Here is an 11,987-nt window from a genome sequence, read left to right as displayed (position 1 = left end):
TTTCATGTTAAATTCTCAACAACATTAATGTTAATTTGTTTTAACCCACAGTACACACAAAATAGTCTCAGAGTAACAATATCAACACTACCAATAAGAATATGATAAATGGCATAGCTTAATATGTTTTTGTAGTTCTTAAAACCTTTGAATAATTTAGTACTAGTTTTGTTTTCAAATCACATGAAGTAGTTACTCTGTGTGTGGTTATGATACAAAATCAATATGCAGTTAAGTTGATTTGCTTCATTTAACTTTCTATTTTTAGAAATTGTTTTTTAAAATTGCTAATAATTATGTAACATTTGTATATGTTTCCTAAGTCAAATCTAAAAAGCAATATGTAGTTAAAAAAACCTAACTTTTGTCTCAGAATCCTCTACTCTGTCCTCCTCTTGTGTCTGTGGGTGAATTTTGGAAACATTTTTGATTTCCCTCCCAGTTTTTAAACATAAGAAAAATGTATTTATATTCATCTTTTGCCTTCTTTCGCTAATATGCTTTATACATTTTTCCTTCCCACCTTACTTAACAAGATACTGAAGATCGTTTCATAGGATGATATAAAGATATTTCACACAACTTAAAAAAATTAATTAATTTATTTTAATTGGATCTTATAACCGTTCACAACTGCATATGACTGCTTTGGGTAGATGTACCATTTATCAACCCCCCCAGGGCACTGCCTGAATAGCTCAACTGGTAGAGCATCAGACTTTTAACCTGAGGATCCAGGGTTCAAGTCCCTGTTCAGGCAGCATGGTTCCCTTTGTGGGCTTCTCTGGTAGCTCAGATGTAAAGAATCTGCTTGCAATGCTAGACACTGGGGTTTGATTGCTGGGTCGAGAAGATCCCCTGGAGAAGGGATGGCTACCCACTCCAGTATTCTTGCCTGGAAAGAGACGAGCTCGTCTCATGGAGAGACGAGCCTGGTTACAGGGCTTCAGTCTAAGGGGTTAGTTGCTCTGCCATGTCCGATTCTTTGCGACCCGATGGACTGTGGCTCACCAGACTCCACTGTCCATAGGGCTGCAGTCTATGGGACCTCAAAGAGTCAGACATGACTGAGTGACCAACACTTTCAGGGCACTGCAGCCAGCCCTCAGATGCACTGTTCAGTTCAGTTCAGTTGCTTAGTTGTGTCCAACTCTTTGCAACCCTATGGACTGCAGTTCGCTAGGCTTCCCTGTCCATCACCAACTCCCGAAGCTTATTCAAACTCATGTACATTGAGTCTGTGATGCTATCCAACCACCTCATCCTCTGTCTTCCCTTTCACTTCCCGCCTTCAATCTTTCGCAGCATCAGGGTCTTTTCAAATGAGTCAGTTCTTCACATCAGGTGGCCAAAGTATTGGAGTTTCAGCTTCAGTATCAGTCCTTCTGATGAACATTCAGGACTGATTTCCTTTAGGATGGACTGGTTGGATCTCCTTGCAGTCCAAGGGACTCTCAAGAGTCTTCTCCAACACCACAGTTCAAAAGCATCAATTCTTCGGCACTCAGCTTTCTGTGTAGCCCAATTCTCACATCCATACATGACTACTGGAAAAACCACAGCTTTGACTAGATGGACCCCTATTGGCAAAATAATGTCTCTGCTTTTTAATATGCTGTCTAGGTTGGTCATAACTTTTATTCCAAGGAGCAAGTGTCCTTTAGCTTCATGGCTGCAGTTACCATCTGCAGTGATTTTGGAGCCCCCCTCTCCCCCCTACAAAAAGTCTGTCACTGTTTCCATTGTTTCCCCATCTATTTGCCATGAAGTGATGGGACTGGATGCCATGATCTTGGTTTTCTGCATGTTGAGCTTTAAGCCGACTTTTTCACTCTCCTCTTTCACTTTCATCAAGAGACACTTTAGTTCTTCTTCAGTGTTTCTGCCATAAGGGTGGTGTCATCTGCACCTGAGGTTATTGATATTTCTCCTGGCAATCTTGATTCCAGCTTGTGTTTCATGAGAAATTCCAGCATTTCTCATGATGTATTCTGCATATAAGTTAAATAAACAGGGTGACAATATACAGCCTTGATGCACTCCTTTTCCTATTTGGAACCAGTCTAACTATTGCTTCCAGTGCAGTTCTAACTATTGCTTCTTGACCTGCATACTAATTTCTCAAGAGGCAGGTCTGGTGGTCTGGTATTCCCATCTCTTTCAGAATTTTCCACAGTTTATTGTTATCCACACAGTCAAAGGCTTTGGCATAGTCAATAAAGCAGAAGTAGACATTTTTCCTGTCTCACTTTTTCAATGATCCAACAGATGTTGACAATCTGATCTCTGGTTCCTCTGCCTTTTCTAAATCCAGCTTGAACATCTGGAAGTTCACAGTTTACGTACTGTTGAAGCCTGGCTTGGAGAATTTTTAGCATTACTTTGCTCGTGTGTGAGATGAGTGCAATTGTGTGGTAGTTTCAACATTCTTTGGCATTGCCTTTCTTTGGGATTGGAATGAAAACTGACCTTTTCCAGATGCACTGTAGGGTACTCGAAATTCTTGAAGAAACACAATAATATTTGATGGTTGACAGACTGCACAAACACCTATCCTTAAACAAATTGCTATTTCAACATTAGATTGTGCCATGTTCCTTTTGATGATGTCATAGCTTTGCAAAGCTGAGGTTTTTTTTTGTGATTGCTGTGATGGAAAACAAATTCACATTGCAATCAATGTGAAATAGAAAATGAAGGAGGTGGAATTCAATCTCATTTTAAGGTTTGTGCTGTAGGTTTATACACTGTAGGTTTATATATCCTCTTGCTAAATAATTGCAGTTACTTTTAAAAAAACACCTTTATTTCAATTGATGTGCGTTATTCCTTTTCAAAACGACTGATAAGATGTTGGACATCAATATTTATTAAGTAGTCTGAGCCTTTCTACTTAACAAACATAACTGTTGGGTGTTTCTCTTGGTTTAGACATTCTATTAAAAAATTACTGATTCATTAAAGATGTTGTAATCAAGAAAGTTTGGATTTCTGGTTTTGCATGTAAAGAGCTTAGAAGTTGATATTCTGTTTAACAAGGGAAAAGCTGAACAGACTGAAAAATCAAAAACTCTTCTTGATCTGAAGAGAGATGAGGACAAAGGGCAAAGCATTGTCCCTAAGATTGGAGAGACAGACAGGCAGATATGGGAGTCACAGCTTACTGAACTAGAGACCCATGAGTGAGAACTGCCAGTGGAACCAGTACCACCAGGATAAGAAAACTTGGGTGTAACTGATGAATTTCTGGATGCTCAGTTTGGACCAGTATGAGAGATAAAAACTCCAGGGGAATCTAGTCATCAGAGTCACTCCCACAACACACACACTTTTGTGAGTTTTATCTCCAGGAACTCAACCGGAGTCTCACAGTAAATAGTGCAGAAAGTCCCCTCGTGCTATTGAAAGGGGAAGGAAAATAAACAATTTTGAAATATGTCTGAGGTCTCTGTTCTTCTTAAGTCCTGGTCTCTGAAAAAGCTGGTTAACCAGTGTCTAACCTGATGTAGTATTAGCAGAACCAAACTGACCTGGCAGAAAGGAAACACTCAGCTCTTGTCAGCTATAACCATCGTTTCCCACCTAATGGTGGAGGGGAGAGGACTGGGAAACACTGTGAAGTTCGCTCTCTAGAGATACAGACTCATTATAACACTGAGACCTAATCATAGGACTGTAGACAACTTCCCCTCTTCCCATAGCTTCCCTGTCCCCAAATCTTAGCACCACATTACTAAAGGCATATTTACAACAATTGCTTTTACCTGATCCATCATGTCCTTCTGTCAAGAGAAAGTTACAAGGTATACTAAAAGGCAAAAATTACAATTTGAAGAGCAAGCTGGCTGTCTGTCTTGTCATAACCAGACATGGCAGGGATGTTGACATTATCAGGCTGAGAATTTAAAGCAATTATGATTAATATGCTAAGGGCTGGGCTTCCCTGGTGGCTCAGTGCTAAAAAATCCATTTGCCAATGCAGGAGACACACATTCAATGTCTGGGTTAGGAAGATCCCCTGGAAAAGTAAATGGCAACCCACTCTAGCATTCTTGTCTGGGAAATCCCAAGGACACAGGACCTTGGCAGGCTATAGTCCATAGGGTCACAAAAAAGATGGACATGACTTAGCAACTAAACAACAAAAACAACAATGCTAAGGGCTCTATGAGTAAAGATGTATAGCAAGCAAAACAGCTTATCAATGTAAACAGAATTCCTAAGAGAGAACAGTAAAGAAATGCTGGAAATTGAAACACTGTTCAAAACTAAAGAATGACTTTGATGAGCTCATTAGTAGACTGTATATAGCTGAAGAAAGAATCTTTGAGATTGAGGCTGTATCAATAGAAACCTCCAAATCCAAAAAACAAAGACTAAAAAACAGGACAGAATATACAAGAACTATGGGACAACTACAGAAGATGAAATGTATACATAATGAGAATAACAGGATGAGAAGTAAGAGAGAAAGGAACTGTAGAAATATTTAAAACAACAACTGAGAATTTCCCCAAATTACTGTGAGACACCAAACCCAGTTCCAGTGGTCATGTATGGTTGTGAGAGTTGAACTATAAAGAAAGCTGAGTGTGGAAGAATTGATGCTTTTGAGCTGTGGTGTTGAAGAAGACTCTTGAGAGTCCCTTGGACTGCAAGGAGATCCAACCAGTCCATCCTAAAGGAGATCAGTCCTGAATATTCATTGGAAGGACTGATGTTGAAGCTGAAACTCCAATACTTTGGACACTTGATGCAAAGAGCTGACTCATTTGAAAAGACCCTGATGCTGGGCAAGATTGAGGGCAGGAGGAGAAGGGGACGACATGAGATGATTGGATGGCATCACCAACTCAATGGACATAGGTTTGGGTGAACTCCGAGAGTTGGTGATGGACGGGGAGGCCTGGCGTGCTGTGGTTCATGGGGTCGCAAAGAGTCAGACATAACTGAGCAACTGACCTGAAACCCAGATCTAGAAAACTCAGAGAACAGCAAGCAGGATAAATGCCAAAAAGCTACATAGAGGGATATTATTTTCAAACTAAAGAAAGTAAAAGATAAAGAGAAAATCCTGAAAGTAGCCACAGGGAGGAAAAAATAGCTATAGAAGAACAAAGACAAGAATTACATCCAAAATTTCCTCAGAAACTATGCAAGCAAGAAGAGAGCAGAGCAAAATAAAGTATTGAAAGAAAAAAATTACCAATCTTGAATTCTCTGCTCTGCAAAATTATCCTTCAAAAGTGAAGGAGAGATAAAGGCTTTTTCAGACAAACAAAAACCAAGGGACTGTGTTCCTAGTACACCTGCCATACAAGAAGTATTAAAAGAAGTTCTTTAGAGAAAAAGAAAATAATAAGGTTAGAACCTCAGATCTATATAAAGAAAGGATGAGCACTAAACAAGCAATAAATGAAGGTAAAATAAAATTTTTTATTTTTCTTATTCTTATTTGATCTAAAAGATAATTTGTTCAAGAAAACAATAGCAACAGTATATTGAAATATGGATACATATGTATGTATCATATATATATATGCTTATGCATAAGTGCGGAGAAGGCAATGGCAACCCACTCCAGTACTCTTGCGTGGCAAATCCCGTGGATGGAGGAGCCTGGTAGGCTGCAGTCCATGGGGTCACTAGGAGTCGGACATAACTGAGCGACTTCACTTTCACTTTTCACTTTCATGCATTGGAGAAGGAAATGGCAACCCACTCCGGTGTTCTTGCCTGGAGAATCCCAGGGACAGGGGAGCCTGGTGGGCTGCTGTCTCTGGGGTCGTAGAGAGTTGGACACGACTGAAGCAACTTAGCAGCAGCATGAATAAGTGAAATTAATAACAAGCAAGGATACAAGGTATGGTAAGAAGGAATTAGAATTATTTTGTTACTATAAAATACGCTACCCATGAAATGGTATAGTGTTAGTTAAAACTAGACTTGGATTAGTTGCAAAAGTGTACTGCAAACTCCAGGGAATGTATAACTGACACATAGAAAAGGAAAGAAAGTAGAATGGTATGAAATGCTAATTAAAACCACAAAGGCAGAAAAAGAGTGGAAGACAAAAATAGGAACAAAGAGTAAGGGCAGCAAATATAAAACAACAAATGTGGTAGCTATTAATCCAATAATATCAGTAATCACTTGAATGTCCATGGTCTAAATGCACCAATACAAAGACAAATATTGTCAGAGTGCATCATATAAAACTAAGGACCAACTATATGTTGTCTATAAGAAATCTACTTTAAGTACAAAGTCACGTGTATATTAAAAATAAATGAATATAGAAAAATACATCATGCTAACACTAAGCAAAAGAAAACAGATGGTCTGTATTAATTTCAGAAAAAGCACTCTTCACAGCAAAGAAACTTATCAAGGATGAAGAAATGCATACATTATAACAAAGTGTCAGTTTTTTAAGAAGGTATAACAATATATGTATGTGACTAACAGCAGAGCATTAATCCATATGAGGCAGCAACTGGTAGCCCTGCAAGGAGAAGTAATGAAGCCACCATCATTGTTGTAGATTTCAACATCCCTTTATCAGAAACGTACTGATCCAACAGGCAGAAAATCAGTAAGGACATAGTTGAACTCAACACACCATCAATCAGCTGGATATAATTGACATCTATAGACTACCTCATCTAAAACAGAAGAAAACACATTCTTCTCAAGTTCACATGAAACATTCATCAAGACAGACCACATTTGGGGCCATAAAACACATCTTGAAAAACTTAAACGAACAGAAATTATACAACATCTGCCTTCAGATCACAATGAATTAAACTAGAAATCTGACTAAAAAAATCCCCAAATATGTGGAGATTAAGCAACCCCCATCACACAAGACAAAGAAAAAAGCTCAAGAGAAATTATTAAATTTATTTATGATTAAAATTATTTTGAAAATGAAATGAAAATATGAGTTGTCAAAATGTGTGGGATGTAATAGAAGCAGTGCTTTGGAAACAAATAGCATTGGATGCATATATTAGTAAAAGAAGAAAGGTCTAAGTTCAGTCATTCAAGTTTCCACATTAGGAGACTAGAAAAGGAAGAGTAAATTAAATCCAAATTAAATCAGTGAAAAGAAATCATAAAAATTAGAGCAGAAATCAATGAAATTGAAAGTGGGAAATCAATATAGAACCGTGTAACCAAAAGCTGTTTCTTTGAAAAGATTAATAAAACTGATTATCTTTTAGCCAGGCTAAAAGACTTGGTGACTGAACAACAAAAGTAAGAAGAAAAAAAAAAAAGAGGGCACAGATTGCTATCATTAGAAATGAAAAAATAGACATCACTGTAGATCAATGGACCTTAAAAGAATAAGAAAGGAACATTATGATGAATTCTATGCTCACAACTTGGATAACCTAGATGAAATGGAGCTATTCCTTGAAAGACGCAATTTGCCAAACCTCACAAATGAAGGGCTTCCCTTCTGGCTCAGCTAGTAAAGAATCCGTCTGCAATGTGGGAGACCTGGGTTTGATCCCTGGGTTGGGAAGATCTCCTGGAGAAGGGAAAGGCTACCCACTCCAGTATTCTGGCCTAGAGAAATCCATGGACTCTGTAGTCCATGGGATCACAAAGAGTCGGACACGACTGAGCGACTTTCAATTTCACTTTCACACATGAAGGAATAAACAATGTGAGTAGGTTGACATCTAGTAAACGAATTGCATCAATAGGCAATAACCTTACAAAACAGCATCAGAGGTGTTTACTAATGAATTTTACTAAATATTTAAGGAAGAAATTGTGTAAACACTCTACAATTTCTTTCAGAGAATGGAAACAAAGGGAATACCTCCTAATTCATTCTATGAGGCTGTTTTTTTATTACCAAAATTTCAAAACCAAAGACATTACAAGAAAATAAAATTACAAACCAGTATCTCTCATAAACATAGATGTAAAAATCTTCAACAAAATATTAGCAAACTGAATCCAACACTGTATAAAAAGAACTATACTCCATGCTTAAGTGGGATTTATCCCAGGTATGCAAGGCTAATTAAGCATTGTTATATCAATTAATGTAATCCATAACATCAACAGTCTAAAAGAGAAAAATCACATGATCACAACATAGATGCAAAAAAAAAAAAAAAAAAGAAAAGAAAAAAACCAAACCAATGCATTTAATGAAATCCAACACTCATTCTTGTTAAAAACTCCCAGTAAACTAGGACTAGAGGGGAATATCCTCAACTTGTGACAAAAAAATATTTACCAGAAAACATTGTACTTAATGGTGAGAAGTTTGAAGCTTTCCCACTAAGATCACAGGCAAGGCAAGGATGACTCCTCTCAATACTTCTTTTCAACATTATACTGGAAAGTCTTGCTAATGTAATAAGATAGGAAAAGGAAATAAAAGATATAAGACTGGATGAGAAGAAGTAAAATTCTCTCTGTTGGCAGATGATCATGATAATCTGTGTGAAAACCCTAGTGAATTGACAAAAATACAAAAATAAAGCAAAACCAAACTTCTGAATCTAGTAAGCATTTTTAGCAAGATTGCAAGAAATGAAGTTAAAGCACAAAAGTCAATCACTTTCCTATATACCAGGAATAATCCAGTGAAATTTAAAATGAAAAACACAATACAATTTGGATTAGCACCCTTTCAAAATGAAATACTTAGGTATAGATCTAAATATATACAAGATCTATGTGAGAGACCTATAAAATTTGATGAATGATATCAAAGAATAATTAAATGGGAAGATATTCCATGGGAAGAAACAACACTGTCAGGATTTCAGTTTATCTCAACTTAATTTAGATTCAATGTAATTCCAGTAAAAATCTAGCAAGTAATTTCATGAATATTGAAAAACTGATCATAAAGTTTGTATGTAAAGGCAAAGGATCCAGAATAGCCAACTTGATATTGGAAGAGAACAAAATTGAAGGACTTAAACTATGCAACTTCAAGACTTACTACAAATCTGCAGTATTCAAGACTTGCTATTGGTAAAAGAATCAATGTAATAGAATTAAGGACCTAGAAATAGACCCACATGAATGTAGTCAAATGATCTTTGACAAAGAAGCAAAGACAATACTATAGAGCAAAGATAGTTTTCAAAACTGGTGATGAAACAACTGAACATCCACATGGAAAAATTAAATCTTGACACAGACCTTACACTCTTCACAAAAATGAACTCAGAATGGATCACAAACTTAAGTGTAAGGTGAAAAATTGTAAAATTCCTAGAATACAACATAGGATCAAACCTAGATGCTTTTGGATATGGTGATGACTTTTTTGATACAATATAAAATGCATGATTCATGAAAGATATAATTGATAAAGCTCAACTTTATTAAAATTAAAAATTGCTCCACAATAGACAACACTTAGAGAATGGTAAGGCAAGCCACAGACTGGGAGAAAACATCTCCAAAGGACAGGCAGGGAGACTAGTTAGGAGTCAGTAGAAATTGCTTCAGGCTAAAATGAGAAGAAATTGAGTGAGATAAAAGGACACATTTTTAAAATAATGCAAAAGAAATTTTAATAATTAGGACTTGACATTAGATTGACTGGAGAAGATGAGTGAAATGTTAGCGATTTCTAGCCTGGGAGATGGAGTGTGGTGTGAGCAGAAAGAAAATAGGATAACATGAGAAACTCTAATATGACTTCTAGTCTGCAATTGGAGATCTATCTTAACATGTAAATGCCCCTAAGAAGGTTGTTATGTGAATATGTTTACACTAAGATGTAACTGATTTCTATCAGCACTTTGCTTATGAACAGGATTGGATTTGGGAAAGGGCAAGGTGGATCAGAGAGAACAGGAGAAGGGCAGTGGGCATGTGTGTGAGAGGAGGTGCAGCAGAGAAAAGATCATGATGGGAGGCTGCAGGCAGATAGATCAAGTTCACATTTTCGATTTAAGTAACTTTGTATGAATAGCGTATATAATGAGGGACTACACTTCATCTATTTTTGTTGTCTGCAAACACTTACAGGAGTCATTTTGTTGGCGAGTGGCAGAAATCCAGAGCATGTAAAAGTGGAAGTCGGAGTCTATTTCTAGCTCAAGCCCAGGAGATCTGGCTGATGAAATGGTGTCATTGGGGCACAGCCATTTCCATCTCTGGCTTTGCTTTTTTGCAGGTTGACTTCCTTGTCACACAGGCCTGTGCATGCATTGGTAAAGATGGTACTTGTTAGTTTTAAGATTACTTTTACTTATTTGTTTATTTCTTTAGTACCTTTTACTTCAGGGGTAAGAGGGAGAGAGAGAGAACCCTGTTCTTTGCTGCTGTTGTTGTTCAGTCACTAAGTCGTGTCCAACTCTTTGTGACCCCATGGATTGCAGCATGCCAGGCTTCCCTGTCCTCCTCTATCTCCCAGTGTTTGCTCAAACTCATGTCCATTGAGTCAATGATGACATCCAATTATCTTATCCTCTGTCACCCCCTTCTCCTATCATCCTCAATCTTTCCTAGCAACAGAGTCTTTTCCAGTGAGTCAGCTCTACACAATAGGTGGCTAAAGTATTGGAGCTTCAGCTCCAATCCTTCCAATGAATAGGAAGGTTGACTTCTTTTAGGATTGATCTCTATGCTGTCCAAGGAACTCTCAAGAGTCTTCTCCAGCACCACAGTTTGAAAGCATCAATTCTTTGGTGATCAGCTTTCTTTATGGTCCAGCTCTCACATCCATATGTGACTACTGGAAAAACCATAGCTTTGATTATACAGACCTTTTTAGTTCTAGTAAAGTCCCTTGGAGTGGCATTGCTATGTCATGTGCCCAGCATTGCACCAATCAGGCAAACAGGGTGGAACACTATAGTCCCTCCTGAAACTGAGAAGGGAGCCTGACTCCAAGCACAGGGACTGAAAATGAAAACACTTCAAGGTTTCCACTTGGTATAACAATTTTCAGAGTGAAAACTTAGTAATTAAAAATGGAATGTGGAGTATTCATTACTTTAAAAAATGTAGCTTCTTATATGTAGATAGTATTATGGATATTCAGGTTCCTTTTCTCATCCTAAAAGAAGACCTTAGAGACTGGCATAGTTTCGTATCTTAAATTCAAAACCTTTCAGATTTTCCAAAGGACATTTGAGTTTGCTGATAAAATAAATTAGCTGAACTCTATATTGAAGAAATAAAATCTGTTTATTTCATACAAGACATATTGCCAGCAGCTGTGGTGAGATGTGATGTGATCTTCTCAATGAACAATCTAAGAGCCACTGAGTAAGCTAAAATAATAGAATCTGCTTGTCTGGAGTGAGTGTGTTGACAAAGAAACAAAAGGGAACTGTAGGGTAAACACAGGGCAAGATTATACAAAGAGAGTGGTTAAAAATAATGCAAACACTGCACAAGAAAAGAACTCCTGTAACATAGCAGACAACGTTAAGTGCTTTTCCAATTAAATCTTTGGTTTTCCATATGGAGACACTAAACCTGGTTTTCATTGTTTAAAATCAATTCCAAAAGACTGTCCTTAAATCACCTTTAAAGTATTTCTGAAAATTCAAAATTCTTTCAAGTTAGCTCCCAAGTTCTGACCCATCCATTGGCTTTCATGAGCAAGCTCAAGCCCTTCCTTGAAACAACATAATGATCAATATTATTGTATTTTCCAAAGTAGTTTATCCCTTTTAGAAGTGGTCGAACTTTCTACTTGTTGAACCTTATAGAGAAGCTTCTTCGCCAGGACTGGCAACACAGAAGGCTCCTAGGGTGGATCACTGTTGTGTGTGTTCTCCAATCATGTTAGATGGTGGTGTAAGGAAAACACGTGTGCTTCCTTTTTTTTTTGTCTAATCTGGAACTAGTGCGTGTTAATTTTCTGCTATTGTTCAATTTAAGTAGAGGTTTATTTTGTTATCACCATCTGTTTTACCTAGGATCTGTAAGGTGTATAAATATAGGAGGTAGTCTGTGTTCTTACAGGAAATAAATTTATCTTA

At 37.4% G+C, this 11,987-nt stretch overlaps 1 non-coding gene across 1 annotated transcript; it reads left to right on the top strand.

Annotated features, from left to right (window-relative positions):
• Nucleotides 1–687: 687 nt before the first annotated feature.
• On the top strand, nt 688–760 carry TRNAK-UUU (transfer RNA lysine (anticodon UUU)). The gene has a single exon. It is a non-coding gene; the product is annotated as a tRNA-Lys (tRNA).
• Nucleotides 761–11,987: the final 11,227 nt, after the last annotated feature.

Source organism: Bos indicus, chromosome 5 (assembly GCF_029378745.1).
Source record: "Bos indicus isolate NIAB-ARS_2022 breed Sahiwal x Tharparkar chromosome 5, NIAB-ARS_B.indTharparkar_mat_pri_1.0, whole genome shotgun sequence".
NCBI classification, from domain to species: domain Eukaryota; kingdom Metazoa; phylum Chordata; class Mammalia; order Artiodactyla; family Bovidae; genus Bos; species Bos indicus.
Note: the sequence above shows the minus strand (reverse complement) of the source record. Positions and strands in the feature narration are given on the sequence as shown.